At 44.2% G+C, this 11,721-nt stretch overlaps 1 protein-coding gene across 2 annotated transcripts in view; it reads left to right on the forward strand.

Moving 5' to 3' along the window:
- tmcc3 (transmembrane and coiled-coil domain family 3) overlaps positions 1-11,721 on the forward strand; it is a 112,064-nt gene that overhangs the window by 52,119 nt on the left and 48,224 nt on the right. The window contains exon 1 of one of the 2 annotated variants that reach the window (XM_043713329.1): positions 9,734-9,854. The exons of the other annotated variant lie outside the window; for it this stretch is intronic. The gene's annotated coding sequence lies outside the window, so the exon portion shown is untranslated. Of the gene's footprint in view, positions 1-9,733; positions 9,855-11,721 lie in introns of those variants that run through there. 2 annotated transcript variants of the gene reach the window in all.

Genomic DNA, 11,721 nt, shown 5'->3' on the forward strand with positions numbered 1-11,721 from the left:
TTGGGGGCCGGGGAAACGGAAGTCTTGGAGGAGGTGGAGGGCGTGGGTGGTGTCTCGAACGTATGTGGGGAGTTCCTGGACTAGGGGGGATAGGACAGTGTCGAGGTAGGTAGAGATGAGTTCAGTGGGGCAGGAGCATGCTGAGACAATGGGTCGGCCAGGGTGGTCAGGCTTGTGGATCTTGGGAAGGAGGTAGAACCGGGCAGTGCGGGGTTCCTGGACTATGAGGTTGGAAGCTGTGGGTGGGAGATTTCCTGATGTGATGAGGTTCTGTATGGTCTGGGAGATGATGGTTTGGTGATGGGGGGGTGGGGTCATGAGTTAGGCAGGAATTTAAAAAGGAGATCCTCTAGAGTAGTAATATCTGGATTACTCCCAGTGCTACGAGTCAGTGAGGGTAGGAATAAGAGGATAGAGGAGATGAATGCATGGCTGAGGAGCTGGAGCAGGGGAGAAGGGTTCACATTTTTGGATCATTTGAATCTCTTCTGGGGTAGAAGTGACCTGTACAAGAAGGACGGATTGCACCTAGATTGGAAGGGGGCTAATATACTGGCAGGGAGATTTGCTAGAGCTGCTGAGGAGGATTTAAACTATTAAGGTAGGGGGGTGGAACCCAGGGAGATAGTGAAGAAAGAGATCAATCTGAGACTGGTACAGTTGGAAAAAGGAGCGAGTCAAACAGTCAGGGCAGGTAGGGACAAAGCAGAGAACAAGGCAGGACTGATAAATTAAACTGCATTTATTTCAATGCAAGAGGTCAAACCGGGAAGATAAATGAACTCGACATAGTTTAGAACATGAGACTGGGATATCATAACAATTACAGAAACATGGCTCAGGGATGGACAGGACTGGCAGCTTAATGTTCCAGGATACAAATGCTACAGCAAGGACAGAAAGGGAGGCAAGAGAGGAGGGAGAGTGGCGTTTTTGATAAGGGATGGCATTACAGCTGTGCTGAGAGAGGATATCCTGGGAATACATCCAGGGAAGTTATTTGGGTGGAATTGAGAAATAAGAAAGGGATGATCACCTTATTGGGATTGTATTTTAGACCCTCAGTAGTCAGAGGGAAATTGAGATACAAATTTGGAAGGAGATTTCAGTTATCTGTAAGAATAATAGGTGGTTATGATAGGGTATTTTAACTTTCCAAACATAGACTGGGACTGCCATAGTGTTAGGGGTTTAGATGGAGAGGAATTTGTTAAGAGTGAATAAGAAAATTTTCTGATTCAGTATGTGGATATACCTACTAGACACAGTAAAAAACTTGACCTACTCCTGTGAAATAAAGCAGGGCAGGTGACTGACGTGTCAGTGGGGGAGCACTTTGGAGCCAGCGACCATAATTTGATTTGTTTTTAAGTAGTGATGGAAAAAGATAGACCGGACCTAAAAGTTGAAGTTCTAAATTGGAGGAAAGCTAATTCTGATGGTATCAGGCAAGAACTTTGAAAAGCTGATTGGGGGCAGATGTTCATAGGTTCATAGGTAAAGGGACGGCTGGAAAATGGGAAGCCTTCAGAAATGAGATAACGAGAGTCCAGAGAAAGTGTATTCCTGTTAGGGTGAAAGGGAAGGCTGGTAGGTGTAGGGAATGCTGGATGACTAAAGAAATTGAGGGTTTTGATTCAGGTATAGACAGGAGAGATCGAGTGAATCCTTAGAAGAGTATAAAGGCAGTAGGAGTATACTTAAGAGGGAAATCCGGAGGGCAAAAAAGGGGACATGAGATAACTTTGGCAAATAGGCTTAAGGGGAATCCAAAAGGTTTTTACAAATACATTAAGAACAAAAGGGTAACTAGGGAGAGAATAGGGCCCTCAAAGATCAGCAAGGCAGCCTACGTGTAGAGCCACAGGAGATGGGAGAGATACTAAATGAGTATTTTGCATCAGTATTTACTGTGGAGAAGGACATGGAAGATACGGAATGTGGAGAAATAGATGGTGACAGCTTGAAAAATGTCCATATTACAGAGGAAAAGGTGCTGAATGTCTTGAAATACATCCCTAGGAGCTGATCAGGTGTACCCTAGAACTCTGTGGGAAGCTATGGAAGTGATTGCTGGGTCTCTTGCTGAGATATTTGTATCATTGATTGTCACAGGTGAGGTGCCAGAAAACTGGAGTTTGGCTAATGTGGTGCCACTGTTTAAGAAGGGTGGTAAGGACAAGCCAGGGAACTATAGACCAGTGAGCCTGACATCAGTGGTGGGCAAGTTGTTGGAGGGAATCCTGAGGGACTGGATTTACATGTATTTGGAAAGGCAAGGACTGATTAGGGATAGTCAACATGGCTTTGTGTGTGGGAAATCGTGTCTCACAAATTTGATTGAGTTTTTTCAAGAAGTAACAAAGAGGATTGATGAAGGCAGAGTGGTGGACGTGATCCATATGGACTTCAGTAAGGCATTCGATAAGGTTCCCCATGGGAGACTGGTTAGCAAGATTAGATCTCATGGAATACAGAGAGAACTAGCTATTTGGATACAGAACTGGCTCAAAGGTAGAAGACATAGGAGGGTGGTTGAGGGTTGCTTTTCAGACTGGAGGCCTGTGACCAGTGGAGTGCCACAAGGATCGGTGCTGGGTCCTCTACTTTTCATCATGTATATAAATGATTTGGATGTGAATATAGGAGGTATAGCTGGTAAGTTTGCAGATGACAGCAAAATTGGAGGCATACTGGACAGTGAAGGAGGTTACCTCAGAGTACAGCGGGATCTTGATCAGATGGGCCAATGGACTGAGGAGTGGCAGATAGAGTTTAATATAAATAAATGTGAGGTGTTGCATTTTTGAAAAGCAAATCAGAGCAGGAGTTATACACTTCATGGTAACGTCCTGGGGTCTGTTGCTGAACAAAGAGACCTTGGAATGCAGGTTCATAACTCCTTGAAAGTGGAGTCACAGGTAGACATGATAGTGAAGAAGGCGTTTAGTATGCTTTCGTTTATTGGTCAGAACACTGAGTATAGGAGTTGGGAGATTATGTTGCGGCTTTACAGGATATTGCAAGTTTTGGAATATTGCGTGCAATTCTGGTCTCCTTCCTATCGAAAGATGTTGTGAAACTTGAAAGGATTCAGAAAAGATTTACAAGGGTGTTGCCAGGGTTGGAGGATTTGAGCTATAGGGAGAGGCTGCATAAGCAGTGGCTGGTTTCACTGGAGCGTTGAAGGCTGAGGGGTGACCTTATAGAGGTTTACAAAATTATGAGGGGCATGGATAGGATAAATAGATAAAGGTCTTTTCCCTGGGGTGGGGGAGTCCAGAACTAGAGGGCATAGGTTTAGGGTGAGAGGGCAAAGATATAAATGGAACCTAAGTGGTAACTTTTTCATGCAGAGGGTGGTGTGTATGGAATGAGCTGCCAGGGGAAGTGGTGGGGGCTGGTACAGTTGCAGCATTTAAAAGGTATCTGCTAGGGTATATGAATAGGAAGGGTTTAGAGGGATATGGGCCAAGTGTTGGCAAATGGCACTAGATTAGGTTAGGATATCTGGTCAGCATGGACGAGTTGGTCTGAAGTGTCTGTTTCCGTGCTGTACATCTCTTTGACTCTATGACTCTAATTCAGAAAAAGAGGGAAAATCTTAAACTTAGAGCCTGACCATCAGCAGTGAGAGAATCTTCCAAACACATGACCACTTCTGCCTAGAATGACAAGACCTGCAGATACCTGGGAACACCACTCCCTGCAAGTTCCCCTCCATCCTGACTTAGAAATCTCCCACTGTCACTGGGTCAAACTCCAGGAATTCCCTCCCTAAGGACATTGTGGGTCTACCTACAGCAGGTGATCTGCAGCGGTTCAAGAAGGCAGCTCACCACCACCTTCTCAATGCGCAACTAGAGATGGACTGTAAATGCTGGCCCAGCCAGAGATGCCCATATTCCATGAATGAATGAAAAAAAGAAAACATTTTATTCACAGAAAGGTGTTGTGGACCAGGCCAGACAACCTCAAAACATTTCAAGAAAGTAGCCTGCACCCTAACTTTGCTGGTTGTTTTGAGCAGGTATAAAGTGGATATTCCAGGAGTGACTCAGCTGGCCCAACCGCTTAGTTTTAAACAAAACAGACTGTATTTGCAAGATTACCGAATGAAACACAAACATAAAAGAACAAAATATAGAATAACTTAACCTATCTGAAAACCCAACAGATTATCCCAAACTAATGATTGCTGTTCCAAATACTTACAACAATCCCCATATAAACACTTCTTGGCAAAAAAAGTAAAATCAAATATAGGGTCTTACAGGACAGCTGTCAGAGAGAGGGAGGATCAGCATGGACCTGCTTCTTTGGGTCCAGCAGCATCACAATTGATTACCTGCTAAAACAAAACCAAACCAGAGAAAAGCTGAGCTGGGAGAACTGGCCACTCCCCCTTCATTGTACAAGTGTTTTTTTTAGACTTGAAAACCTTTGCCTGAGGCAGTATCTGTTAGCTTTAATCAGATTGGCCTGAAAGCCCTTCAAACCTAGACCTCCCGGAGACTCTGGGTCTACAACCCCTCTGAAAAATAAACCAAGGACAACACAACCTTGTTAAAGGAGTAGCATCATCACAATGGGTTGTTCAGATGTGGAAGTCAGCCCCTCAAATAACTGTGGATGCTGGGGACCAGCTCAGGTTTTAAAGGCTAGGGGATGATAAGAGTTTTGCCAAATGAGAGTATTAAGAAACATGGAATTAATTATGGGTAAGTTGGACCAGGCGGAGCTTAGACTCAATCTACTTGAATGGTGAGGGACAGAATGGCATCTTCCTTTTCCTGTACAAAGATGGTTTGAGCAGCTGACTGAATTTTCCTATTTTCTCAGCCTAAGCTGAATGAATGTTTCATAACAACTGGCATAAACAGATCAACATGTGCATAATGTGATGTTGTGTTTGCATACTATAAATTAGCGTGTAACAGAACAAAATAAAACTCTTTGACCAAAAGCATCAATTGCTTTCAAAATCAATAATATAGAAAGGTATGTTTGTGCAGTTGCAGGTTTTATTGAATTTTCAACATTATGAAACAAGCTGCCCTGTAAAATTCACGCTCAGAAATTGCTCCAGTAAATGTCTGACATTTTAAGAAATAGGGACTCTGTAGGTATTTGTAATCCAGTCTTGTGCTCCACATTCAAACTCAAACTGATACTGAGGAATGATGCAAGTTGAATATTGTAACAGGGTCCACATTAATGCAATGAAACCCCCCCCTCCTACCCCCCCACCCCGAAGAGTTATCCCAGTCACCCATTCACACACTCTCCTGCAAATATACTGCAGGAGTTCAATCCCTGCACTCCATCCTCTCCTCACCTGCACTCCCCTCTACCAGAATTACCTGGGTTGGGAAAGGGGTGGTGTTTGATGTAATGTTTCTATCGGGACCTCACAATCTCCTTTGGATAATTTGATATTCGGATAATTGATATTCAGATAATCGAGGTTCCTCTATATATTGAACCATCTCCTCATGAACTTCTAATATATACTCCTTAAGAGTGATCTGGAATTTGGAGATTGCCCAGTGAGGTTAGATTGACTTCACAAGACCTATATATTCAAGAGATTCAAAGAGTGAGACATGATCTCATTTAAACATGTAAAAGTAAATGTTTGACCACGCAGATATTTCCCCTGGTTAGACAAGCTAAAATATGGGATCACAGCCTCAGAATAAGGGATTAGAATACAGTCAAAAATCATACTGAATAGGACAGATTGGAAGGGCTGAATGGCCTACTCCTGTTCCTATTTCCTAGCTATCAGCTTTGTAACTGTGGCAGACTCGAGAGTGTGGTGCTGGAAAAGCACAGCAGGTCAGGCAGCATCCAATGAGTCTGATTTCAACTCTGATCTCCAGCATCTGCAGTCCTCACTTTCTGCTAACTGTGGCAGGCTGCTGCCTATTTTGGGGCTACAACAATTTCATCATGGGTTTAAAACAATTCCCTCAGGCTCTGGGATTGAGCAAAGTATGTGAGTTATTAACCATGGGACAGCACAAGGAGAAGAATAATTCCATCTCACAGCACTCAGAAAGATACAGCACAGCAGAGCACATGTTTAAAAAGTGGAATAGAGTTGAGTGTAGTGTATCACCACGGACCCTTGCTGATAGCATTAACAATCAATTCGAAGTCATGGATAAGTGAAAACTGTCAGTACAAGTGAAACAGTTCTTAAAGGACAGCTCAGACGAATAAAGTACTGAAGTAGCAACATGCCATGTTGTGCAAAGGCTAAGCGCCCTGTGAACATTCTGGCAATAGTTGTGAAGACTTGTGTTCCAGAACTTGCCACTCCCCTAACCAAGACATTCCAGTGCAGTTACAACATTGGCATCTATCCGATATTGTGGAAAATTGCCCAAATATGTCCTGTACATAAAATGCAGGACAAATCCAACCCGGCCAATTACAACCCCTTCTTCTCCTCTCAATCATCAGTAAAGTGATGGAAGGTGTCATCAACATTTCCAACAAACAGCTCCCACTCAGCAATAACCTGCTCAGTGACGCCCAGTTTGGATTATGCCAGGGCCATTCAGCTCCTGACCTCATTACAACCTTGGTTCAAACATATACAAAAAGAGCTGAATTCCAGAAGGGAGGTGAGAGTGACAGCTCTTGACATCAAGGCTGTGTTTGTCTGATTGTAGCATCAAGGAGTCCTAGCAAAACTGTAGTCAATGGGTGGAGGGGAGCAACCTCTCCGCTGGTTGGAATCATGCCTGGCACATAGGAAGATGGTGGTGGTCTTGCAGGTCAATCATCTCAGCTCCAGGACGTGTCTGCAGGAGTTCCTTAGGTAGTTCCACTTCAATGTGGAAGGATGAGGGAAATAGATACATGAGAACACCATCACCTTCAAGTTCCCCTCCAAGAAATTCACCATCTTGACTTAGAAGTATATTGCCGTTTCTTCACTGTTGCTGGGTCAAAATCCTGGAATTTGGTTCCTAAGAGCATTGTGGGTCAACCTGCAGCACATGGATTGCAGCAGTTCAAGATGGCAGCTCACCACTACCTTCTCAAGGGGTAACTAGGGCAATAAATGCTGGCCCAGCCAATGATTTCCATGTACCATGAGTGAATTAGAAATAAAACACCAGTTGTCTCTCACTAATGAGAGAGCAGCCCCATACCAATAGAACTATGGTTACCTTACCCTACTGTTTCAAATACACCAGGAATAGGACATTAGACAGTTTACTGTCTTACCCAAAATATTGCCGCACTCCCTCAGTATTGATTTACTGCATGTGTGGGGTCTTTTGTCTTAAGTACTGCTTCTGGAGGACAAGATGCTTTAGATGTAGGTTTGCTCTCTGAGCTGGAAGGTTCGTTTTCAGACATTTCATCACCATACTGGGTAACATCCTCAGTGAGCCTCTGGATGATGCCTAGTGCTTCCTATAAGCTCTCTCTCTGTTGACAGCAATGTAGAATCACCACATTTTCTTAGACTTTGGAGAATTTCAGTCTTATTCCAGATCACTTGATATAGTCATGTGACACTAGCATCATCGTTCTATCATAATAGACCATCATCTTTATGGGTGCTGCTTGTGTCTCATTGGAATGCAAGATTGAAATAAAACATGGAGTCTAAAAACATAGTTGGCCTAAAGCAGGGATTCTTTATTCCACTGATAGTAGGGATATTACAAACATGAAGGGAAATTGAGGTTAAACAAGGAGGACACAGTAATTACATGGAATCATGCTTGTGGCTAACATTTGCTTGAGGAATTCCTTTGTCTGTCTGATCCTTCTCCCCAAAAGACTTCCTTCCCCCCAAAGAGAACCTTTCCTCCACAGAGTGTCTATCCACCTGTTCCAGTTACTTTGCTTGGTCCCCTCCATCACATCACTGCCTTCTGCTGGACGTCCTAGTGCAACTGCTCAAGCTGCCCTGTTTAGTCCCCTCCCTCACCATCGCCACATTTAGCTGCAGATTCCAAAATGAAATAAAAGAAATAAAAGCGGGAGTAAGCTATTACGTCCATGGACTCTTTTATTACATTCAATAAGATAATGGCTGATCTGATTGATTGTGCTCTCTACTCCACTCTCCAGTCTATCCCCACATCCCCATGTATGTTTATGTGTGTCTTTCGGTGTGTCTATTTGTGTGTATTTGCGTCCGAGAGTGTGTGCGTATGCGTGTGTCTATGTCTATGAGTCATGATTTGGAGATGCCAGTGTTGGACTGGGGTGTACAAAGTTAAAAATCACACAACACCAGGTTATAGTCCAACAGGTTTAATTGGAAGCACATTAGCTTTCGGAGTGACGTTCCTTCATCAGGTGATTGTGGAGGGCTCGATCGTAACACAGGATTTATAGCAAAAATTTGGAGTGTGATGTAACTGAAATTATACATTGAAAAATTGATTGTCTGTTAAGCCTTTCATCTGTTAGAATACAGTGATAGTTTCACTTCTTTAGGCTTAACAGACAATCAATTTTTCAATGTATAATTTCAGTTACATCACACTGCAAATTTTTGCTATAAATTCTGTTACGATCGAGCCATCCACAATCACCTGATGAAGGAGCGTCGCTCTGAAAGCTAGTGCTTCCAATTAAACCTGTTGGACTATAACCTGGTGTTGTGTGATTTTTAACTATGTCTATGAGTGAGTGTGTATAGGCATGTGTGGGTGTATGTGTGTCTGTGTGTGTGCATGTCTATGTGTGTGTGTGTCTATGAGTGAGTGTGTCAGTGTGAGTATGTCTGTGGCTGAGTGAATGTGTTTGTATGTGTGAGTGTATGTCGGTGCGTGTGTCTGTATGGCTGTGTGTGGGTGGGTCTGTGTATGTATATTTGTATGTGTGAGTGAGTGTGCGGCTGTGTGTGGGGAGGGGGGGGGGGGGGAGGGAGGGAGGTGGTGAGATAGTGGCAGGAGAAGCGGAAAGAATGGGAGAAGACACTTTTTTAAAAAATAAGAGACCTGACTAAATGTAGCAGCTAAAGTCTTCACCTTTGAGAAAACACTGAGCTACTCTGAACACGTCGCATATGTTGACTGGTCTCGAGGGATCGAAACTGGTGGATGTGGACATGAAGTTTCCTCTTGTGGGAGAGTCTGCAACTGGAGTGGGCGGGTGTTACTCTTTCAAAACTGAGGTTCGCCCATTTGGGAGAGAAAGGGTGAAATCTTTTCTCACAGTGGGTTATGTGTCTCAGTCTTGAAAGGCAGAGGGGGAGAGTATGCAAAGGGAGAGTGAAAGGTGGAGCCTGGAATATTCAGATCCCCATGATTTCACTGAGTAGCGGGGCCGGTCTGAGGGGCAGGTGAGCTGCTTCGGTTCCGAACGGTATGTCTGCACGTAACCCTGATAATAGTTGCTAGGAGGCAGTTTCTCTCTGCTACACTTTATTGCTACATTCAGGATCAAAGTTGAGGGCAGGAAAGAGCAGTTCATTCTGATCTTTGGAACTCTTTGTGAACAAGAAAGATTTTACATTTATTCACTGTTAGGACGACATTCTAATTGTACGTTTGAATTATTTGTGCTTGCTGCTAACTTTGGCAATCCTTTGTGGTCAGATGATGTGTATTATATTGGAGTGGGCTCTGGTACCCAGTGTTAGTGTAGGCAATAGGATTTAAAAGCGCTGAGCCTAGTCATACGGCAGTTTGAGACTGTCTCAGCCACTGGGAACTTATAAATGATTAAATAAACACCCCTCCCACTAAAGCAAGCCAAACAAATCCTGTTTCCGATCTGACAATTGTGTTTAAAGGTCTCCTCACCAACTTGCTGCAGGACAGACCAGGAGATCAAGGTTGTTAGTGAGGCAGCCGATTCGATAATGTTGGGTGAGTAGATTGTGCAGAGGTTAATCAGCTCTGTATCCACGGGCAGAAGTGAGGGAGAGAGGAGAAATTCGTCGGCTTCTATCAGACCTTAACATATCTTGCACCCATTGAGATGGAGATTTGTACTGTCAATGGGCCAGTTGCTGGTACACTGAGCTAGATCTCTCGAGCCTAGCTTCAAATCTCACCAGTGGCTGGTGGAATTTGAATTAAATTAATAAACCTGGAATATGAAACTAGTCTCAGTAACCGTGACTGGGAAACCAACGAAAATTGTTATAAAGACTTATTGGTAACCTTTACAGTAGGAAATCTGCCTTCCTTATCTGGCTTGCTCTGTGTGTGTTTTCCTCTCTGCCCTCTGAAATGGCTGAGAAAGTCCCTCAGCTCAGGGCCAATTCGGTTTGGGCAATATGTGATCTCCCTGAAATAGTAAAGGAAAGAGGAGCTAGAGCAGATATAACTAACCGCAATATGGACAAGCAATTGACGGTGCCGTTTGTTTATTTGCTTTTGATTGTCATTTAACGATAAGGCAGAAACAAGACAGAAGGCAATTGAGAAAGATTTGTTTGTTACTGAGACACGACGTTGCAATGTGTTCTAATGCACAGCCTGGTACATGGGCTGTGTAAATGTATCTGTCAACCTGTGCCCACCCACAGCAGAGTGGACCCGGGCAAGGGGAGTGGAGGCTTAGGGATACTAATCCTTCACTGGCGGACATTCATCTATAAAAGCCCTTTGAAGACTTCAGCAAGCGATGGAGATTCAAGGCTGTGCCCTATATTGGTGCCTGTGGGTGAAGGTATGGGCAGTCCTACTGTTGCTCTGTTTCTCGGGTCACCCAGGTCCCAACCATACCCAGATCCACGGACACTCCCAACCCACACCCACACAGACACACTCCCATTCCCAGGCCCCCACACACTTCCAACCCACACCCCCACGCACATACCCAACCCAGACCCGCCACACACTCCCAACCCACACCCCCACACACATATCCAACCCAGACCCCTACACACTCCCAACCCACACACCCACGATTCCACTATCCTTGAGAGCTCTATCCAACTCTTTCTTAAATGAATCCAGAGACTGGGCCTCCACTGCCCTCTGGGACAGAACATTCCACACAGCCACCACTCTCTGGGTGAAGAAGTTTCTCCTCATCTCTGTCCTAAATGCTTTACCCTGTATTTTTAAGCTGTGTCCTCTGGTTCGGCACTCACCCATCAGCGGAAACATGTTTCCTGCCTCCAGAGTGTCCAATCCTTTAATAATCTTATATGTCTCAAACAGATCCCCTCTCAGTCTTCTAAACTCAAGGGTATACAAGCCCAGTTGCTCCAGTCTTTCAGCGTAAGATAGTCCCGCCATTCCAGGAATTGACCTTGTGAACCTACGCTGCACTCTCTCAATAGCCAGAATGTCTTTCCTCAAATTTGGAGACCAGAACTGCACATAGTACTCCAGATATGATCGCACCAGGGCCCTGTACAGCTGCAGAAGAACCTCTTTGCTTCTATACTCAATCCCTCTTGTTATGAAGGCCAGCATACTATTATCCTACTTCACTACCTGCTGTACCTGCATGCTAACCTTCATTGACTGGTGTACAAGAACACCCAGATCTCTTTGTACTACTCCTTTACCTAAATTGATTCCATTTAGGTAGTAATCTGCCTTCCTGTTCTTGCCACCAAAGTGGATAACCATACATTTATCCACATTAAACTGCATCTGCCATGCATCTGACCACTCACCTAACCTGTCCAGGTCACCCTTGTAATCCCCTCACATCCTCTTCACATTTGACCCTGCCACCCAGCTTAGTATCATCAGCAAACTTGCTAATGTTATT

This window comes from Chiloscyllium plagiosum, chromosome 23 (genome assembly GCF_004010195.1).
Source record: "Chiloscyllium plagiosum isolate BGI_BamShark_2017 chromosome 23, ASM401019v2, whole genome shotgun sequence".
NCBI classification, from domain to species: Eukaryota; Metazoa; Chordata; class Chondrichthyes; order Orectolobiformes; family Hemiscylliidae; genus Chiloscyllium; species Chiloscyllium plagiosum.